Genomic DNA, 24,713 nt, shown 5'->3' with positions numbered 1-24,713 from the left:
GGGAGGAAAGGAATGACGATGGGCTGGAGGGAGATTGAATCTCTCTCGCTCTCTCTCAATGGTTTCTAGAGTTTTCAACTGGGAAAGAAATATAGAGAAGAAAGAAGAAGTCGTGTGTTTTAGATCTCTATCACTTTTTTTTACTACAGAATGGCATTTTGGTAATTTTGTCAAATAGGTTGAGGAAAAAAATGAGAAAAATTTTTTCACTCTTGGACTTAAGAGGTTCAAACTTGTGATCAGTTAGGCAAATGGCAACATAATCTCTACTAAACCAATTCCTCTTCTTGTTAATTTATTTCAAAACTAACATAAAAACACTTAAAACACAATATTATATATTTTAAATCTTACTTAAAATTCTTAGGTTATTACACCTAGCATGGTAGACCTTAGGATAACTAGGGTTTCTCTGTTGTTGGAACAAACAAAAGATGGATCAACCCTAGAATGAAAAGAGGAACACTAAATGATGCACTTTTGAATAGTGTTGAAATGTAGTATCTTTCACCAGAAGAAATAATCAGTCAAGTTGTAACATCCCAAAAAATTTTAAGACTTGAATTTATTTAAAAAAATAAAATATCTATAATTAAATTAAAATTTAGAATAATTTGATAGAGGTCCAGAGTTTGAATTTTTCTCAGCAAAAGTTTGGTTTTATTTGATTTTTAACTATAGAAAAAATTACCAAAGTTGACTCAAGCTTTTATGCTATAATAAAAAATGTTAGGCCCTTTCTTATAATTTTTCCCAAACTTTTAGATCAAGATTTTAAAGAGCAAATAGAATGTAAAAACGAAAAGCAAGAAATAAAGGAAAGAAGGAAACGAATGTGTGAGAGAGAGAGAGGAAGAAGAAAGGAGAAAGAGAGGAAGTTAGGCTCGGATCTAGGAGGCTTTGCAGCCATTACGAGCTCAGCTACATGATAAGTAAACTCCCTACTTCAATCCTCTTCCCTCCTTCTTTGTTTTTCTCAATTTTGGAAAAGAAAATTTTTGAAATTTGATCCAAAATGCTTTATTTTTGTAAGCTTTAGTTTCCTTGGGTTCTAGGGAGGATGTTTTGAGTTTCTATATGGTGTTCTAATGTTTTGAGTGAATAATTGGATGAAAAGAGGTGTTTTGGGCATAAATCAAACCCCAAGAGGTTGGGTTTTGCTCTTCAATGATTTAAATCTATTGATTTAGTTATAATTTTACCATTTGAGCCGAATAAGATTTAAATTAAGGTTTGGTTTTCATTATACGGGCTAATGGTGAAAGTTAGTGACATTAAGTAAAGGTTTTTAATTGATAAAAAATTATATAGATTGAAATTTAGCCTAATGATAGCTAATAAATGGTTTTGGTGGTTAAGTGACACTATGTGAATGGTTGGTTTAATATATGAACCATTGGAATGAATTATGGCTCATAGACCCAAGTTGTGTGGTGTGAGTTATAGTCTTCATTAATGCTATTTGTCATGATAAATGATGTGGATCACTTACATGTTGTAGGGATTGTTGGTGGAATTTGTTCGAAAGTTAAGGAATAAGCCGAGTCCTATTTTGTACAAGAGGACCCTTTTGGTACCAAAGGGTTGAGATAACAAGAAAATTTATATTTCTTATTACTTTGTTTTAGCTATTTTTGAATAAATATTACTAGCTATCATGCATTACATGTTTTAAAAGATTAAATGTGCTTTATAAGGGGTTATGGGGTACTACTTTGATTATAGTGCAAATATGTTTTCTAATTGTTTAACAACAATGTTTTTATGGAAACAAGATTTGTTTACATATATTTTAATCATAAGAAATAGAAGTTTCACTTAAGGAAGTGTAACTAAGTAAGGTGCCTTAAATAAGCTAAGGAACTGTTTAAGGGAGATTTATAAATGTAATACTACCTTAGAGTATTGAAGTGGTCAATACTCGGGAAAGGTAGACACAAATAAAAGGCATGATCTCAGAGGGAGTTCACTAATGAGAAGGTATGGACTTTTGTATTCTATGGTACACTGCCAGTACTCAGTGTTGTCTTATGTATTGTGGGCTCAGTACACTAAAGTGGTTAGTGTATTAAGTGTTCGACACCTCTCAGTGGGGGAGGGAATCCGACATATGAAGTGTGAGGTTGAGTGCCTAGGCCAAGGAAGCCCTCACATGGAGAGTAAGTCAGGCTGGCTCTGGGAAGGAGTTAGCTTTGACTGCTTAGGATTCACGTTGAAAGGGCATAGACGGTTTGGTGGATTAGATCATGCCTTAGATTATGTTTTGTGCCTGTGGAGGTACAAGTAGGTATAAGGTTTACCCACGAGTTAAAGAGTGTCAGGAGACATTTGTTGGTCATGAAAGGCCATACCGGCCTAGGTCATGCATTCATGCATTTTAAATGGCTAAATTATATACTATGTTGACTTTATTATTCGTTTATTCGATTATGGCTTGCTTTGTAATAATCAATATAGATTTTTCTATTACTGAGACTGTGGTTGTCTCACCCCTTTCTTTTCAATATTTTTAGGTCCAAGTGAAAGAACCAGTGGAAGACGGGGAAAGGAGCAGAGCTAGAGGTTGTTTGTGAATTGTAAAGGACTGCAACCCTTTTCTTTTGAGCAAATCTATTGTAATGTGTTTAGGATTAGGGTGCCAGTAGGATATGATTATGTATATGTATGTAAGTATGTGTAGATTGTATGGCTTGTGTATGAAGTTTTGTTTGCTTGTAGACTTGTGACTAGGAAACTTGGCTATGGTGTGTGATTTTGATAGATTTATTTAATAGACTAAGTTTTCACTACAAGCAAATATTTATTTTAGTATATATGTGATTTCACAAGCAAATGCAAAGTAGTTGCATTGCAAATGGTGTGTTATAGGCAAACATATACCTTAGATAAAGAGAGTGGGTGCGTGGACCCCACAGAGATCTCTGAGCTAAATGAAAATGTTTAGCATGTGTATTCATATGTATATATGATATTTGGAATAGTTTTTTGCCACTCTTATGTGATTTGTGTATTTTGGGGATTTAGGGTCCATTTTGAAAAATGGCATTCGAGTGGTCAAATTTTAGTATAAATGGTTTTTCTATCATTTAAATGTTCTATCAGGTGTTTTTAGTCCTATTTGACGTGTCCAAAGTGTTTCCACAAGTTTATGACCATTAGGATGAGATTTGGACAATTTTGAAAATGATTTTTACCAAAAAACTGCACTTTTACATTCAGGTGTCTAAATCTTAATCTGACTGTTGGATTTCTCTAAAATTTAGGTCACAAGTAAAACCTTTTATAAGCTTCGTGTGGGCTTTAGAATCACTTCGATCGGATATCAGACAAAGAAACGCCGCACTCTAAAATTTGGTCCGGAGGAGCTGTCATGACAGCAAAGGTGCTGTCATGACAGCAATATATATTGATGTTGCAATATACACGAAATTTAATTCATCCGTTGAATCTTTTCAAAATTTGGTATGCTAATAGTACTATTTAAAAGTGACATGTGGATTTTGGAATAGCTCCGATCGGAGGTCGGATGATGAAATGGTGCACCCCAAAAGTTAGTCCAGAGGTGTTGTCATGACAGCTAAAAAGCTGTCATGACAGCAAAAATAGCCAATCTTTTAACATATCTAATTTTTAATCCAACCGTTGGATCTTTTTGAAATTTGGTACACTTATAGTACCCTTTGAACGTGACGTGTGAGATTTAAAATCACTTCAATCGAAGGTCGAATGATGGAACGGAGTCTCCCAAAAATTAGCCCAGGAGGGCTGTCATGATAGCAATTTAATGCTGTCACGACAGCATCTTTTTATTCCACTTTCGTCTAGCTTGCTTCCGTACACTATAAGTAGAACCTATAAATTTTTTTTTAAGGTTTTAAATGATTTATGTCTTAAGTTGGTTAGAGGATCAACTCCTTAACCACACTTAATTTATTTGAATTATGTGATTTTTGGATAACACTCAGGGCAAGTATTACACAAGTCATGCCTTTGATGGATCCAAATTCTTGTCTTTTCAACCTATTTCTTGAACTAAATGGACTATCTTGGATAAAATGACAGCACACATTAGATGTCTTTCTTAATGGGTCAAGTAACTTATTTTCCTTGACCCATTTCTTTATTTCCAATCTAAGCTCTTGACATAACCTAAATCAGGTAGGCATGACAAGCAACTTGTTTCAAGCTTAAAACTTTTGCTCTGGTACCATGTTGAAGTTGGTGAATCTATAGATTCACAAATTTGAAAGCAATCCTTTAATAAATTGAATAATACACATTTGCATTAATTAAGAAGAAGAAGTATTTACACAAGTATTTATAAAATACATAAACTCAACAAAAGGCTAAAATACCCAACTAGACAAAAATAACAGAATACAAAAAATACATCATATATTCTCAACAAATAGATTCAAGATGATATGGATAATTGATGAAAGAATTTATTGAAGGTTTTGAAGAGTTTCTTAATCAAGCATGTCAATTAGCTCCTTACATAGATTCAAGGGAAATTAAGTGTCCATGTGCTAGGTGTGAATGCCTAAAGTATCGGTCTCTTGACATTAATGTAAAGTCACATCTATGTAAACATGAATTTAAGGTAGATTATTATCAATCGATTAGTCATTTTGAATAATCTATTAAGGCAAGTACAAGCCTCCATCTAATGAATGTTAACCAATGTAAATTTTGTAAGTAACTTGGTGAACATTTCACAGTCTATAAGTCTATTATGATAGAGGTAGTATGGCCAAGCTTTGTGTATAACTACAATGACAATATAGAAGAGGAACCAAATCATGATGCACAAGCCTTTTATGACATGTTGCATTGTGGGAAGGTTGTGAAGATTAGTCTCAACTTTTAACAGCTTACTAAATATTAAGGCAAACTCCATCATGTCACATCAAACTTATAATGAAATTTCATGGTTTGTGAGGGCTAACAAATTTATACTAAACAAAGAAGGTAGTGTCAAAGTTGGGGCTTGAATATAAGAAGATTGATTGTTGTGAGAATGGGTGTATGCTATGTTATAAATATGATTTGGGTGCAACCCTTTCTAATTTTCGTGGTGAAGCAAGGTATCTCAAAAGAAAAATACTAAGGGAAGAAAAAAGAAAATTCAAAAATAATAATTGCAGTTCCTACCACTTATACTTAGACTTCAAAAATTACTTACTTTCAAAAAAAATAGCAAAAGAAATGAGGTAGCTTAATGAGAATCATCAAGTTATTGGCATCTTATCTCACTCTTTTAATGGAGAAGCATGGAAAGTGTTTAATAACACCTACCTTAAATTTGCATGTGATCCATAAAATGTAGGATTTGAGTTAGGTGTTGATAGGTTTAACCCCTTTGCCTAATATGGGAGATGTTATTCTTGTTAGCTAGTTATTGTTACTTCTTATAACCTATCACTTGACTTATGCATGAAAAAAGACCTCATGTTCTTAACATTGATTATCCTAAGGCTAAATAATCCAAAAAGCATAATAGATGTTTATATTCAATTGTTGATAGATGAATTGAAGTTATTATAGGGAGTGAGTGTACTAATATATGATGCTTCATTAAGACAAAACTTTCAATATCAAACTAGAACCTAATTCTCTATTTGGTTTCAATATCATCTAAAATCAAGCAACAATGTTGTTCTACTTTTACCTGACATTGCTAAAGATTGAATTGGGTGGTTGTAACATAGCCTATCTACTTTGTTAATAAATATAAGTTTCACACACATTCATACACCCATAAAAAATCTACTATAAATAGTAGAGTTTATGTTAAGGGTTTTTGCTTTAGCTAATCAAAATGAAAGCATTACAGCATAATACAAGAGACTATGCAAATAGAATATATTAGGCTTCTTGAGAAAAAAATTTTTTGTTCAATTTTAAGTGATTTGATCCAACCCTTAATCGTGGTATGATAATTCATAAGCAATACAAGATTATTGAACTTAATACATCAAGGAGGTACAACAAGTATGATCCTTTCGTTCTTGCACAACAAGCAATGCAAGTATACTATATACCTTATCCAAGTTTTATTTGTCAAAAATCTAATTATGTAGTTGTCATTAAAGTAAAGGCTAGAAGTATAATTGATGCACCAACATGTACAACTAACATTGGGACATTTCAAGATGATGAGCTGCAAGTTGTGTAACCTTTTTTTGTTGTCCATGATGATGAAATGTACAATTTAATGGATCCTGAAGGTGATTGTAAAGTACGTGATGGAGAAGATGAAGAAAATGATGAAAAAAGAGGAGGAGAGGGAGAAGGATTGGTATTTAGAATATGATACTAAAGAAGGTGATGGCAAACATGATGTGGAAGATGAAGAATCAGATAATTTAGAAGATAATATTTAGAGGAATTCATAGTTCATGTTAAATTATAGGTTTGTTTTAAAACTATGTTTTTTATGTATTTGCTTTTTAAAAAAAAACATATATGTTACATACTATTGTGCAAATATAACCTATTTATGTTAGTTGTACAAATAGCAAGTCATGACATTAAGCATGGTTATTGTTGACTAAATAATCCCATGACACCACAAGCTAGTGTTGGATCATTATCTCCTCCTTACCAATCTCCTTCTATTGGCATATCTAATCCCTCTAGGATTTATAGCAGAGCTTATCATATCATCATCTTTTAAAGTTAGTAGTCAAAATCCTACCAATGGTCAAATTTAGGTGGAACTTGATAATAAAACATAAGCTAAAATTTTGAAATGGTACATTATTATAAATTTTATATTTTTATAAAAATTTTGAACTTTTTATAACAATTAATCTTATGGATGAAAATGTAGGTTTAACCCTGCCAATACTGTTAGGAGTTTCCTTCTCATTATTAAATCCAAATTTGAGTATACATATTCCAAAATGGGGAAAACACCTCCTAAGATTTAAGGCTATTAGTTCTCTAAATGGATGGTAGTTCTATTTGAACATTTTGAATTAACTTGTTTATGTTCTTGTTCTTTATTTCATTGGTGATTTATGAACTTTTCATTTTATACACAAAAAACTTTTGAATTGCTACCATAAAATGATATGAGAATTAAGGCTAATTGAAAGAAAAGTGTGGTGATATCTTGAGAAAACATATGACTAGAGTAAGGAGTTTAGATATTAGGACAAATTGGATTCTAAAAATAGTAGGAAAAGACTTAGAAGCACAATGGAATAAGCTAGAATATCATAACAAGAAATAAAAGGCTAAGGCAAATTGAGGCTCTACCAAAGAAGGAATGAACAATAGATGTGGTAGCATTTCTGCATCTAAGCCTAAAGGAAGTATGGTAAGTTTTTCAAAACAAATTACTAATTATTTTTTATATTGAATGAATACTTTTAATTATTGTTAATAATTGTAGAGAGCTTGGGAGGGAGCTAACAATGGTTGAGCTACTGAAACATACATATTATAATGAAAAAATGGACAATTTGTTGATCAGAGATCAACTAATGTATATGTTAGTATATATATATATATATTTTGTTGTGATTTGTTGAGATAATAGTGATGGTTGGAGGCTTGACTGCCTATTGTTGTGATTGGAATTGTTTTTTATACTTGCTAAAGTTGTGAGTTAGACTTGAATGAAAGTGATATCAAACTGTACCTCTTATTGTATTTTTTATAGAATGCTAAACCTTTGCATTTTAATTTTTCTTTGTAGTCACCTTGTCAATTTGTTAAGTTTAATGAATGCTTATCACTCAATTTGTTGAGTTATAAAATTGAGTTAAATTATAATATAATCACCTATCTTTTTATAGGAATACTACATGACTCTAAAGAGATCTAACAGATCCTCTAATTAGGGAGAGCTCCTATATATGGAAAGAAGAAGAAGAAGGCTATTGGTTTTGTTCACAAGAAGGGACGCATTTTTTGGCATTGGATCTAAGGCTTCTTCATAACATGGCTCTTGTTCTATATAAGTTGCCTCTTATCATACAGGATTCCATCTATAATCTAAAAATGAGCATAAAAGCATGTGGATGCTTTGATAGAGATGAACAAAAAGCTTGAGTCAATAATACACTAGCAGCGACAAGAGATCCAAAATTTCTAAAAGAATTTGCCAAACGAATATTAGTATTTTGCTTACGCATATACTATCTGTGGAGGTGAAGATGAAGCTCATGCTTCTATTTGATTATGTTTAGTAATTATAGTGTTATTTAACTACTTTATCCTTTCAAATGATTTTACTATGGTTTGACATTTGAGTATGATTTTATTATATTTTAAGTACTAAATGAGATGTTTTGTTCTTAATGTTTTAAGATAAATTTATTATAATTTTGCTGATTTTTATATATATAATTATTGTTATAGGTTGAGGTTGTAAGGTAATAATGAGGGAAAATAACAATTAAAATTAAATTAAATTAATAATTAAAAATTGCTTTGCTATTAGGCATAGATTTGCAATGGATTTGGGATAACATAGCCCTTCACAAAATTTGAAACACATTTGCAACAAACTTTCCTTCACAAATATTGGCATGCATTAATGAATGACAATTCCTTCACAAAACTTTAGGACAATTTTGTGACAACCAAATCCGTCACAAATTTAGGATGCATTTGCAATGCTAACATCATTCCCAAATGTAGGGATAGAAATTCTATCCCAAAATATTCCATCGCAAAGTGTGATAGATGTTCAAAATCCATCACGAAAGGCTGTCCATTGCAAACTATGTTTGAGATGGAAATTCCGCTCCAAAACTAGGGCAAAATCCATCACAAAATGGATGTTTTTTGGTAGTGAATATGAATTGTTGACACATTACTCTAAGTGTATGGCACCACATTACAAGGAGAACGAGAACAGTGCAAGCAAGGCAATGTGATATTTGCCAATGTATCAAATTTTAAATGTTTGTCAGCATACTAAAAGACGCAAAAAAATGTAACATAGCATGCAAATAAAAGGATTAAAAATGGCTTATTTTGGCATCCTAGCATCCTATCGACGCTTCTAAATGGAACAAGTTTAATCATAAATACCCTGAATTCTGACGAAAAGATAAGAACATGCACCTCACATTTTCTACTAATGGGATGAATCTGCATGGGCTTCAAAGCAACATGTATAGTACATGACCAATGATCTTGATAATCTATATAACCTTCCTCCATGGCTTTTGCATGAAGTGCCATAATGATTCAAAAATAATATACTTCCAATTTTTTTAAAATAAAATCCAAAAACTTTATTTTAATTTTAATATTATATATTAATTGAAAAGATTTCATAGTTTTGAAATTTTTATTCATTTAAAATTTTATATCATATATAAATTAATTAATTAAATTATTTAATTAAATTTAAAATATAAATTATGTCAACAAGCCATTTGAAAGCCCATGTCTGTAATTATTTACATTTTGAGTTATGGCTCCGTAGTAGACTTGTTGCCATTTAATACCTTCTTTTTATTTTTTTTAATTTACATTAATTTTTATATCCATGACGATTAACTTAACCGCCCGCGACTCCCCTTATCTTCTCTTCTATCAGACATCTCCCTCAGCTCAGCTGGCCTCCCTCTGACTCTAAAGAAATCCAACGCTTCATGGCCAGTTTATGATTTTGAATTGCTTTTTGTTGACAAGGATTTGTAGGTCCTTGGAGTCAAAGATCCCAAGAAAGCTCTTTTCCGATGATTGAATAAATTCTCCAAGGTACGCTCTTAACCTTCTTTACGCTTCAAACTATGTGTATGTTTGGATAACACCCCAACTAAGGTTTGGGCCCATTGTTTGGTTCATTCTTTTTTCTTTTTTTATTTTTTTTTTTTACCAACTTCCTTCAGAGGAAAAACGGCATTGTGGTTGAAGCTAGAGAAAGTAGCTTATCGCATTGAGGCCTGAGCTTTGCATTGTCATTTGCTGTCACTTTACTTTATGCTCCTCATTCTCTCTCCTCCATGGCAATGCCAGAAGCCATTTGTTTTTTTGTTAAAAATGTTGATATTAAATGCTTTTTTTTTCATTAAATGTGATTTTTAATTAGAATTGTTACCAATATTTTTAAATTAGATCACGTATGTAAGATATGATATTTAGTATATATCTATATGATAGGATTAAAATATTTTGTAATCTAATATTTTTCTAATTTATTAATTTATTTTAGCTTTTTAAAATTTAATTTTTTTATAGTTTATCATTTAAATTTTACAATTTATTTTATATTTTAAATTCTAACTTTTAAAAAATATAATTTTATGTTTAATTTAATTTTTTTCTTAAAAATATTAAATTAATCATAAAAATATTTATAAAAAAACTCATGTCTATTTTTGTTATTATACATCTAACTAGCTTCTAAATTGAATTATCTAAACGAATTTGCCCAACTAATTTTTGAACAAAAAAATATATTCAAATATAAATCACAGACTTTTTTCTTAACGTTAGTTTGCTAACTTTAATTGATTCTAATATCAGTTGTAAATTTTTTAATTTAAAAAATCTTTTTCTACTCTCCACGAGGTGTTGATTTTTTGGGGGTCTTGTTATTGTCTTTCTCGACTTGTTACATGTTTAGTATCCAGTTTATTTTAATTTGTATCAGATCATCCTTAAATTTGATAAATCTATGCAGTATGCTAGCCAAATCATGAAGTGAATCTTTGTATATATTTAGTCTTTAAAGCCACAGCATCCTCAACTATATATCATCACTGTTTATATGCATTTAAGAAAAATATAAATTTAGGTCCTTACAGTTTACTCAAATTTTGTTAAAGGTCCCTGTATTTTTTAGGAGGGATCTAGAATATCAAAAAATAAAAATATAAAGGCTTAAAATATTCAAAAAAATACAGAAATTTATAACAAAATTTAAATAAAGTATAGAGACATAAAATTATATTTTTTCTATATATTTCTTTCATAACGGCGTAGTATACTTTGTATAACATGTACATATGAATCAGCAATGCAACTTCGAGAGAAAGGAGAGGTGGTGGTAGATGATACTTTATTGAAGTATTTGAGTTCTGTCCACATCAAGAATGAAATTAATACTTTATACCCAATTTGAGGTAATCAATTACCACTGCATTTTTACTTGTTACTTTAATGTTGTGATTGGCTTACTGGAAAAAATAAAGAAAAGAAAAAAATATGCAGAGACAAAATGAAGAGAAAAGAAAAGTAGATAGATATAATTTTCTTTCATATATTTGGCTGGATAAGAGAAAATAAGAGGAAGAAAAAATTATTAATTTCGCATGAACAATAATAACCTTATTTTTATATAAAAATATTTATATATAACAAAATTTAATATTTTAACATATTATTTATATATTTTTTATTATATATTACTCATTAAAAAATATAAATTGTAAATTCTTTTATCTGATACTAGCAAAAAAATTATTTTGTCCATTTTTAACTTTTATTTCTTAAATTATTAAATATATGATATTATAAATTATAAAGTGAAGGGGAAATTATGATGAAAATGGAGGGAGGTAATAGGTAGGAAATAAAAAGATTCATATATAAATTTGAAAATTGAGTATTCTTTTTAAAATCTTTTCAAATTTGAAGAGAAAAATAGAGGAAAGGAAAAAGTGAGAGAGAAAAGTGCGGGAAAATTACATTTTCTTTTACTTGGATGAGAAGAGAAAAATGAGAGGGATAGAAATAGGGAAGAACATAACATAATATTGAAGAGTCTTATTCTTAAATTTCCGGGTTGCAAGTTTTATCTCACATTTTGTAATTCATGACATGATTACAAATATTTTGTACATAGATTCACTTATTTAACTTACAATCTAATTTTAGCAGACTAAAAAGATGAAGTTGACTGCCAATTTTTTGTTTGCCATGTAATGAGATTTTGATAAATACCTGATGCCAACTCTTTCAGTGCAATAATAAAATTAAGGTACTTTTAGTTATATAACTCATGTTATAGATTAAACTAAGCAAATAATTTAAAATTTATTATATTTTGCACTATAGTCAGTTTATTATATTTATCAATGATATGCTATTGTATATTAATGATAAATTTTTTATAAATTTTTAAATTTTTAATAATAAACTCCCTGTATATCAAATAGAACTAGCCACACTCCCAAATTTTTAAAAATTTGGTATATAATTTTTGGGCACAAGATTTTTTTTTTCCAGTGAATTAATCTATCCTATAGGAAAAGCATCTTTTTAACTCAACAGGGCATATAGGAAAATACAAAGGCAAAAGATACATAAAATTCTCTACGAGCATATTTTAATTTGTCGGTAGATGGGATAATGGTTATCAATCATTCTTTTTCCCATTCTTCTAATTAGGTCCTATGAGCATATTTTAATCAGTCAAGCCATGCCTCCGAATTTAAAACATATATATATATATATAGATATATATATATATATATATATTTATAAAGATACTTACAAAAGACTAAATATAAAATGTTGTTTCGCTAGCCTGAATTATTTTCCCCCTTTCCAATTATGATGGGCTTGAATGCTTGTTGTTTGATAATTGACAACAAGAAATGGATCTCCAACAAAGGACTTGAGGCCCAAAGAATAGGTTTTTGGGCTTGAAGGACAATGAGCCATAGTAAACTAAAACCCAGGCCACCCTATGTTTTATAATGTTCTCATTTTCTGTAATAGACATAAGAAATGAATATACAAATGTGAATATATTATTGCGATAACAAAATTTTAATCCTTTAAGTTTATCTCAATTATTAATTTAATCTATTAAATTTAATTTTTATTGATTTGGTTTTTTTTTTGTTTGATAACTGACAACAACAAATGGATTCTAATAAAACACTTGAGGCCCAAACAATAGATTTTTGGGCTTGAAGGACCATTAGCCGTAGTAAACTAAAACCCAGGCCACCCTGTTTTTTAATGTTCTCAATTTCGAGTGATAGAAATAAGAAATGAATACAGAAATGCCAATATATATTGGGATGATGAAATTTTTATGGGAGAATAACACTTAGGTTCTAAGAGAATGAATTAATGACAGTTGAATTATTGATAAAAAATTTTATAAAATGAATTATAAAAATTAATTTAAATATTTACAAACAAAAATTTCTATTACAAACTTAAAATTATATTTGATATTTAAATATTAATTTTTAATTAACGCTCCTAAATTTATAATAATTTAAATTGATATTTTTAACTTATTTTTTAAAAAATTTGTTAGGACTTAATTAGTATTAATTCAACATTCTAAGACCTACTTGTCATTATTTCAATTTTTATTCTCTTAAGTTCGTCTTAGTTATCAATTTGGTATATTAAATTTAGTTTTTATTTATTTGATTCTTTATATTTGTCTCAATTATTGATTTGGCCCATATTGTTTAAAAAGAAGATAATACTATTAAAATGTGCTGACACGGATAATGGAATATTGATAACAGTTTCTCCCTCCGTTTAAAAATGTAAAGCATTTTTAACTGAATCTCACCCCCAATAAAGTAGTTACTTATTTTTCAACTAACCTTATCTTTCTATATTTATCCCTATTAAACACCCTATAATAAATATAAAGTCATTATAAATAGGGACACTTTTGAAAAAAAAAAAAGACAATGATTATACCTCAAAAGATTAAAAATTTCTTACATTTTTTAACATCCAACTCCTCAAAAAATACCTTACATTTTTAAACAGATGGAGTATATAGATTAATGAAAAATGTGCAATTATTTAGGTAGACAAAAAAAAGACCCAAAAAATTTTAAAAAATAAAATAATAAAATGCAACAAAACAGACTATATTAATAAAAATTAATAATATGATTTACGGGTTAATTGGTTTTCATTTAACTATATATACATATCAAGTTATCAACATACTTCAAACATTAGATTAATTTAAAAATTGACTTGCGTTTTAAGCATAAGAAACAAAATTAATAAAAATTAAACTTAAATAACTAAATTAATAATTGAGATAAATTTCAAAGACTAAAAGTTTTATTTTCCTTATATTATTAATCTTTAATGCTAGAAAAGTCATTAACAAATTACAAGTACCGAGGATGATATAATATATTTTTTTCAACCAGTTAGAACATATCACTAATGAGAAAATGCTCATTATGAGCCAAGTAAATTGCCTTGTTATCTAACTTGGTTAATTATATCATTACATTGATCTCTTTTACAATTACCTGACATTGCAGGAAAATGATGGACTCGGCACAAGGACGTATCCACGTCATGGAAAGAGAGGGCAATTGTTCCCATAAATTTGCAAAAATTACACCAATTTCTTGTCAAAATTACACTTGCCACCCCATGGAAAATTAATTGTCCCACTTTTTTAAAATTATCAAGCACACATATTTAAAAATATTGTTTACTCTTGTATTTATTATAAAAATAATTTTATATATAAACAAAATTAAGATATATTTTAAATTCTTATATAATTTTTATATATTATTTTTAATTAATATTTAGAATTATATTGTTTAAAAATATTAATATTTATATTTGACAAAAATATTGCCTCTATTACTAAATTTTTCTGGTCAATCAACGACTTGACATATGAGAAAGCCATCTATGTACAAGAACAAGCTTCAACTTCCCCTTTGCACCTTATATACTCATGGAGTATGTACATTGCATAGCATGACATGAAGATATATATGAAATGAAAAGGGAAATTTTAGTTGCCAAAAATGACAAAAAGCTCGACTGTAATTACTAAAAGGCATATTGACCCAAAAAAAAAATTACCAAAAAGCATGCTTCTCAATAATATTTGTATAATTCCTGTAAATAGATATTTCATTGCACTTAAATTTTAGGAAAAATTATATATAGATTTTGTGGAGCAGACTTATTTACTAATAAATCTCATGAAGTTCAAAAACTGTAGCAAGGTCCTTGAGACCTAAGTGTAATTTGAAATTAGAATATAAAGATAATAATACCCCTATTAAACATATATTACATTAATTAAATAATTAATTTACAACTACTTCATCAATAATTTATAATTATAATTTTAACTTTTTATAACTCTAATTTCATATATCTAATAGTTAAAAAATTATGTATTATTAACAAAGATTAATATTAATTATTTACAACTACTTTATCAGTATTTTATAGCTATAACTTCACATGTTCAATAATTAAACTAATCAGTTTAACTATTAGATATATAAAGTTACAGTTATAAAAAGTTAAAGTTATATTTATAAAATACTGATGAAATAATTGTAAATTATTTGACTGATGTGATATATATATATATATATATTTAATAAAAGTGTTATTGTCTTTTTATTTTAATTTTAAATTACATTCAAATTTTAAGAAGTCTAGTTGTTGTTTCTGAATTTTATACAATTTATTGTAAATAAAATTACTCAACAGGACCCATGTAGAATTTTCCCTAAATTTTGTTGTTAATTTTTTGGGTGCATTGTGGGGCTAAAAGTGGCCTAAAAGGTTTTTATTAATTTAATTACTTATATAAATTGTCATATTAATATTAATATAGTAGTTCGGACAAAAGTAAAATTGAGGCTGGGCCTCTTGTCCCAACAAAGGTCACAACCTAATGTTGGATGTGCATCTCACAAATGTTACAATAATTGTCACATGTGTATAGAGTGGTTTATTTACTAGAATAGCAGAGTAAATTAACTTTTAAACTATAAGTTCATGATTATTTGAGATTTTAAATTTATTTTTAATACATTAATTTTTTTTTAATTTTTGAGAACAATGAAATTTAGTTCTTATCATTAATAAAAGTTAATTTTATCGTTAGTTGACTAAAAAATAATAAATAATGAGCTTAAAAATTATAAAAAAAATGACCAAAAAAATTATAGTAAAGGACCTGAAGATTATAGATAAGTATATAAAAAATTATAGAAAATGACTAAAAAAATTGTATTGGTCCTTGTTATAATTTTTGAGGTCCTTACACCCAAAAATTACAAAAAAATACTAAGAAAATTTTATTAGTCATTTTTTTATAATTTTTAAGATTCTTTTCTATCATTTGTTAGTCAATGAATAGTCAAAATTAATTTTTATAAATGATAGAGGCTTAATTACATTATTTTCAAAAGTTGAAATGAAATATTGCATCAAAATTAAATTTAAAATCCTAAACATTTTTAACCATGTATTTTGGGATCAATTTGTTCATTCACCCCATTTTCTTACATGTGCGTGTGTGTGTGTTTTTTGTGCAAAACATGTGGATATTTCATGTTTTTTAATTAAATTATTTTTGCACGCCATTTTTAATTAAGTTTTAGTACAGTGTTTACCATATGTGTGTAAGCCATTTTAAATTAGACTTTTAATTAAAAAAATTTTAATTTTTAAATCAAGGGTTAATATTATATATTCCCTCCATTCAAAAATATAAGACATTTTTTGAGGAATTGAATATTCAAAAATGTAAGATATTTTTTGTCTTTCAAGGTATAATTACTGTCTTTTTTTAAAAGTACCCCTATTAATAATAAATTTATATTTATTATAGGGTATTTAATAAGGGTAAATATAAAAAGAGACGATTAGTTAGAAGGTATGTAAATACTTTATTGAGGGATAAAATTCAATTAAAAATGTCTCATATTTTAAAATGAAGGTAGTAATTGTTTTTTAAAAAAATCAATATAGCTACTATTCTTTTATCAATTGTTGTGAAAATTCTCCAATTATATTACATTACATCTTGTATTGCAAAAATACTTTTTTAACTTCATGAAAATTATTTTTGTACTAGTTTTTTATGGACTCAAGAGCGTTTTCACTCCACAATTTTGCAAATTGCACGAAGGTATATTAGGGTCTAGAATTTCATGAGATACATGAAGAGAAAGGGAAGCTTCATGTTACGGGGTTAGTCTTTCAACCCGCGCGGCACTTAGACAATTTTTATTGAAAGTTGCTAAGTAAGTCTAACTTGTATGAAAAGAGAATGTTTGGTTAAGTTGAGGAAAGGGAAAGCTTGAGGGCAAAGGATATTTAAAAGAGAGCTTGGAAAATGTGAGAGTAGTATTGCTTTGAGAATTCAAGATTGGTTACAAATGAAGTGGGGTGAGGTATTTATAGACCTCCCCCTTGGATCTAGAAAGTTTCCACCTCCTTAATGGACGGTGTAGATTAAATCAATCCTATAGTTATAATTATTTCTCTAGAATTCTCTCCTAAATATTTATAACAAATATCTAGATATTTACATGAAAATATCTAGTGGCAAATATTAAAATATTGAGGCTAGAGTTGTGTAGATTTCTTTATAACATTTTTGCACTCTCTAGCACTCATAAGGTTATCTAGGAGCCTTTTAGAGGGTTCTAGAACGTTCCAAAGCTCCTTAACCTAATGAAAAGTAATGAATCGTGACATTTAGCTGGAACAAATAGAAACAGATGGGAATGAATTCTGGAAGTAGTGTAGGAACCTCATGCACCTTTTTTTTGGAAAAATTTCACTCAAGACTCTCTGACTATACATATTAAAAAGAAAGACCTCAAAAATACCAATATATCACTGCAAGGTCGGGGCACTGATTTAAGATTGAATTTCACAACCAAATGACATTATTGCCCCTCATTGAAAGAAAACAAGCGAACATAGATCAAGAAATAGGACGATGCATGGAGTGAAGATGAAGAACACAGACACCTCCATCACCGGAGATGAATCTCTCCAAGACTTGAACTAAGGCATTTGAATATCAGTGAGACCTCCATCAACTTTTAGTACTTAAACTAAAGGATCAACTCTTATGTATAATTAATTACAAGCAAGGATTATTCATCATAATTACAAATCTTAAAATATAAAAACTATAAATAGAGATTCGAATCTCTTTAAGACTTGAACTAGGGCACCTGAAGATCAACGACACCTCTGTTGTCAGAACTCCTGCACAAGAATCATTTGATGGATGAAGAATTGTGGGTAACGCACGAAAAATTGGACAAAGAAACCATAAATGTCATATCCATATGTCTCTGATACACCAATATGTGTTTGAAAGAATTTCAAGTAAAACATACTAGTGAAACATAATCATACCGATATGTCTCTAATATACCATTATGTGTTTGAAAGAATCTCAAGTAACACTTACCAGTAAAACATGCTCATACTAATATGATTTTATGTTTAAATGACTTGTTTGTTGCCTTAGAGTGTGTGGTTAATTACTTTACGATAGTTTTTAATTTCCTTCCCACACTTGTTTGTTACAATATTAGTTGAAAGAATTCCAAGCAAAATATACTAGTAGAACATGCTCATATCGATAGGATTTTATATTTGAATGACTTATTTATTGCCTTAGTGTGTGGTTAATTACCCTATGACAATTGTTAATTTCCTTATCGCACTTGTTTTTTCACAACAATGACTGCTTTCCAAGTGTTGGTTTAATGTTTGAATGACTTATTTGTTACCTTACTATGTGGTGTTCATTACCCTACTGCATGTTGTTAATTTCCTTACTTGTTCTTTACAACAAGCATATATGGTAGAGGAATAGAAAAAGAGGTATCGATATGTAACACATATATTGATAAGAAGCACATATATCAATATGAGAGGGATATACTTATTTGATTCTTCAATATGCACAAAGGAATAGCTAAGGAGATATCAATATATAACACATACACCAATAAGAATGACATATACTAGTATCAAATGCTCAATAGAACCCTCTTTTTACATCTAAACTGAGGGTAGAACAATGCAGACTAAAAGAAGCTGTGAGGTTAAAGGCAGCGCTCGACTGGCTAGTGACTTAGTCAAGGGAGATTCTTGGGTAGAAATTCCGACAATAGAGGTGTCACTGATCTTCATGCTTGAGAGTTTGTGAAGCTTAAGTGCATCATCTGTCCTTATTGAAGATGTGTCTAATGATGGATAAGATGAGAATTCCCCTAAGTGAGATTTTCTCACTCGCTCAAGAGAGATTCTATTGGTTCAAATTTGAAATGGAGGTGTTCTTGATCTTTTATATCTTTACAAGATATGTGCGTTGTGGTTGAGTTAACGGACAATTTTGTTTTTGTTCTTATAGTAAAGGGCAATATTGTCGTTTGGCTGTAAAATTTAATCTCAAATCAGTGCTCGTGCTTTGTAGTGATGTATCAACATTTTTGGGGTTTTCTTTTTTATTGAGTAAGGTCAGAGGGTCTAGATTGAAATCCCCCCCTTTCATCCTTTATTCTAAACTTTTGTTCAATGATGTTGCTTAGATATAATTTTTTTTATTAGTTTGTTTCAATGAAGATAAATCACTTATTTTTTTAAAAAAATTATTTTATGATTTCTTATTATTATTTAAATTTTTGAAAATAATCAAAATCCAAAAAAATATAAATTTTTAATTATTTTAAGAATTTACTTTTAATAAATTCTAAAAATAGATTTTTGAGAAGATATTTTAGTAACAATACCTCAATGATTTCATTTGTTCCCAATGGTAGTCTGATTTGTTCCATTAGTAATTTGTTGTTTTATTGTATGCTTGGATTAATGTGAATTTGGATTTGAACCAAATTCTTTAGTTGGATATACAAAAATTTATGTTAAATCCAAATCCATCTTTTATTAATAAATTTTATTTATAATTTTAAATTTTCTCTATATCCTTATTATTTGAAATTCTAGTCATTCCAAACCTATCATTCTCTTCATATTTTTACTATTCATATCTCTCTGACTCTTGTATTTTTTTTATCTCTCATCGATTAAAAAATATATGTAAACTCATCACTTTCAATTTTTTTATTTTCGTTTTAGATTTCAATCATATCTTCATTTGAATTTTTTTAAATTACTTAAATCAAGAATTTTAAATACATGAATTCCAAATATGAAATTTGAAATACAAGATTTTAAATCCAAAATTCAAACCCAAATTCACCAATCTACACACTATTTTAATGTTACTCTTAAAATGAATTGGAAGTTAGTTTTCTAATGATTTCAAATAAAATGACCGTATTTATTCAATTATGTCAATATATTTTAGAGAAAATAATATTAAAATCTCTTTAAACTATCTAAATGATATTTTGATCCCTCAAAATATTATAATTCTCCTAAAGTCCCTAGAGACTTTTTTATCATTAAGTAATTAATATAAAAGATCAAATTACCCTTGATTGAAATAAAAATCCCAAATCTCAAAAATAGATACTTATAAACTTGTGAATTGTTATTAAATTCTTATAATTTTAGGTAGAAAAGTTGTGAATATTAAAACAAAACTTGTGAATGGTAATTGATATTTACAACACTTAAGAAATATCAGGATTTTACATGCAAACTTGTAAATTGTTATTACATTCTTGTGAATTTAAGAAGAAAATTTATGAATCTTAGAACAAAATTTATGGATGATAATTGATATTTGCAACATTTGAGGCATAATAGAATTTCAAATGCAAACTTACGAATTGTTGTTGCATTCTTGCGAATTTAAGAAGAAAAGTTGTGAATCTTAGAACAAAAATTGTGAATAGTAACTGATATTTGCAATATTTGAGGAATATCAGAATTTCAAATGTAAACTTGCAAGTTGCTGTTAAATTCTTACAAATTTAAAAAGAAAAGTTGTAAATTTTATAACAAAAATTATGAATTAAGGGCGTGAAGAATCTATTTTGAGAATTGGGTTTTTTATTTCAATTAAGGACATATGGTCATTATATTAATTCCTTGATAACAGAAAAGTCCCTAAAGACTTTAAGAAAATTATGACATTTTGAGGAATCAAATGTCATTTACATAATTTGAAGAGATTTTATTATTATTTTACCTATATTATATTATGTAAAAGTGAATCTAGTTGATGAAAAGACTCATCATCAATTCAACCTCAACATAGCAAACCTTATTATTGGGTGATAAATAAAGTTTATATAAGTTCAATCTTGTAATGGAGTTTCATCAAAATATTGAGAAAATATTAATCTTTATGTGTAATATACTTGGGCACTTAGGTACAATTTTCTCCTATCTATTTGAAAAAAGTGAAAACAATTTTTATAATGCAAGTGCTAATTTCTGTGGGTCTGGCTTATTTAAACTATCCCATATAAGCCCAAATTTGTTAAAAATCCATACAGTTAAACCTGATACTCCCAAGTTTTGAACTTATTCAAGCCAGTGGGAATACTCAATTGTTAAAAAAATTTTCATTTTTTCAAAACAAATTTCAATTTTTTCTTTAAAATTAATTATTTCTATTATTATGGAAAATGTAAAATATATTTTTTGAATACTTAAAAAATATATAAGACTCCATTTTTAAAAAAATAATTGTGGGTGTTAATTTTTAAAAAATTAAGATTAAAATGCTTAAATAGTATATTAAGATATTTTATAAATTAAAAATAATAAAAATATAACAATATTAATTTTTTTAAAAAAAATCTATAATAATATACTCAAACATATGACCTCTTAATATAAAATTAACTAAAACTTAAAGAATTAATTAAAAAATAATATTATATATATATATATATATTAAAAAAAGTAAATTGTCATTCAAGTATTTGGGATTGGTGTGGCCGAAATTTGTTCGGGCCTATTTAAATATGACCAAACATAAAAAAAGTATACTATTTTATGAAACTTGGCCCTAAATTTTTTTTTTTTGAACTCATACAAGTTGGTCTGTTAAACTTAATCTAAATTATTAACTTTAATTATAACTGTGCTTGCACGATTAGCATAAACCACCAGGTGTGGGTTGCACATTAGAGAGGCCAGCATATGAAAGTAAAAGCTCTCTCTGAAACCAGAGGAATGTCCCTTCTCTTTTTCTCTTCTCTTCTCTTCTCTTCTCTTCGTGTATTTATTGTATATAGTCAAAAATGAGTTCAGACATGTAACTCCGTTCCGCTATAAAATCCAACCAGTGCTACATATCAGGTATATTTCCTTGTCTGCGAACACTTAGAAAAGAGACGCATAACCGAACAAAGAAAATTGAAGATCAGGCCAAAACAAACGTGACTCCATCAAGTAGGCATCCACTGACATGAATAAGGGTTAGGTTTAGATATTTTTGGATCGTTCAACTAAATAGATCAGCTTTCGGTCAAAAGGTTGGGGAGCGGGGGGAATTTCAAATTTTCAATATAAACCCTTGATCAAACTTATTTATATTTAAAATTCTTAAATTTTTAAAATTTTATTGTAATCTATTGATATTAATTTGATATTAAATTTTTTTTAAAAAATGATAAAAATTGCTTCTTTTTTAAATTAATATTAGAACTTCTTTGTTTTATTTATTGATTGCCCTACTTCACTCGTTTACTTACTTATACAATATTGTTAATTGCCTTATTTAACTTATTTTCATTTTATATATTTAAATTATTTTAAAACAACTTGTTGATTCCCATACTGTATGTTGTTCATTTACTCATGGACTATTATTAATTGTCATATTTCACTTGTTGATTGTTTTACTTCACTTGTTCATTACCAAACTTTTACTTGATTTCATTCTAAGGAAATAAACAAGTGAAGTGAGGCAATTAACAATATTTGGTAAGTAAATGAATAAGTGAAATTAACATGTGAAATAGGGAAGTCTTAATATTAATTTAAGGGAAAGCATAACTTTTGATTCTTACATTTTGCTCGTATTTTATTATAAGTTCCTGCACTTTTTTCAGTGTTTTGAATCCCTATACTTTCATTTTTAGTGTTTTATGTTCATTTAAAGTCCCTAAACTTTGTTCATTTTGGCTATTTTGGAATATAGAATATCAAATAATAAAAGTGTACGGACTCAAAACACCAAAAAAAAGTATAGGGATCTATAATAAAACATGAGCAAAAGACAGAGATCAAAATTTATGTTTTCTCTTAATTTAAAAGAGAGGCAATTTTATTATTTTCTTTATAAATTTAATATTAAATTAATACCTTGAATTGTAATGAAATTTTAAAAATTTAAAAGTTTAATTTTAATAAATTTGGTCAAGTGGTCATTATTGAAATTCTCTCCAGGAAAAAAAGAAAAACCTAATAGATCAGCTTGGTATCAAGTTTTATTCGATTTAGACTTTGGTAATAAAAATTTCCCCATTTATTGACCTTTTTGCCCCCTTGCCAAACAGTAAGCACTTGACTTAATATAGGACTTGTGAATTTAAATCTTATTATCCATGTGAGATTTTTTTTAAATAAGGATAATGCATCTCAAATATACTCTTAAACAATAAAAATAATAAAATAGGTTAAATATCTCATTAAACTTTTTAACTTGACGTGTCAATAACTTTTTTTTCGGAGCATAATTCATCTCCAAGTGTTTTCTTCAGTGCAGGTCGATGGATTCAAGTGTTTCGAGGGGGGAAAAAAAGTGACAACATAAAATTGGTAAATTCGATAACATCATAAATCCTATAAATGGCGGGACAAAAATTTCATTTTCGGTCTAATAAATAATCTATAAGTATTATTTTTCGTTACTTTTCTCTGTGTTTTTTTGACTAGTTCGTTCTTTTCTTATTAAAATTGCTTTTCTCTGCTTGACTTGCTGGACTCACCTTACCTTTACACTCCCTCTCTCTCAGATAATTATATGTGTGTATATACACACACCTTTACTCTTAAATATAGTTGAAAAAAATAAAAGAGATTAAACAATCTCTGATATAATGGAAGAAATGATAAATAAATTTTATGGTAATAGACAAATGATAAAAGAGTACCATCAAATGGAAAAATTACTTTAAATTCTCTAGGAACCTATATGATTTTTTTTTTGTAAAATTATGTTTATAATATCAATAAAATAATAGAAAAAGTATAGTTATCAAAACTTAAACTAAAGTTATTAGTAATATAATGAAAGTAAAGTTATTCATATAGATAGTTAATTGTTATTTTTTAAAAATAAATAGTCAATTATTAGTTTAGATATGCAATAAAAAATAAATTTTTTATCTTAACAATTTGAGTTCAAACATTAATAATGTAGTTGACCAAAACTTCTATTACCTTTTTTTATATTAATAAATTTATCTTTATTATTATTAGCAACTTGAATTTAGATTTTAACAACTAAATACAGGATTAAAACGTAATTTTATAAAACTAATTATGTCAAATAAATTTTAACAACTTTAAAGTAATTACCCGAGCTACAAATATATTATTTAGACATTAGATGATTTATTATTATTAAAAAATTACTTTTAAATCTCATAAAAAAGAATTTATTATCAAGAAGTACATAAAATTTATAAAATACTTTTAAATATTAAATCATGTGTATTTACAACTTAATAAAAGACATTTATAAATGAACAATGAGCAAATTATAAATGCTTGTTGTCTAGTTATAAATGTCCATTTTCAAATTATAAATTTGTAAGATTTGAGACTTGAGAGTTTGTAAATTTTATGACAACTTTTGATAATAAATTCTTTTACGTGGACTTTCCCATAATAATAATATTAATATTATTATTATTATTACTTTTTTTGTTTTAAATTATAAAATACTTTTAAAAAAATTTAATATTTTAAAATATAAAAAATTTTGATGAAAATAAGGTTTCATTAATGATAGTTTTTTAATATTACTCTTTTCATATATTCTCTCTCTTCAATATTCTTTTATTAATGAA

The sequence above is a fragment of the Prosopis cineraria genome, unplaced genomic scaffold (assembly GCF_029017545.1).
Source record: "Prosopis cineraria cultivar Desert tree isolate PC_DT_omini unplaced genomic scaffold, ASM2901754v1 PC8, whole genome shotgun sequence".
In the NCBI taxonomy this organism is placed as follows: Eukaryota; Viridiplantae; Streptophyta; class Magnoliopsida; order Fabales; family Fabaceae; genus Prosopis; species Prosopis cineraria.
The sequence above is the reverse complement of the archived record's forward strand: the minus strand, read 5'-3'. Positions refer to the sequence as shown.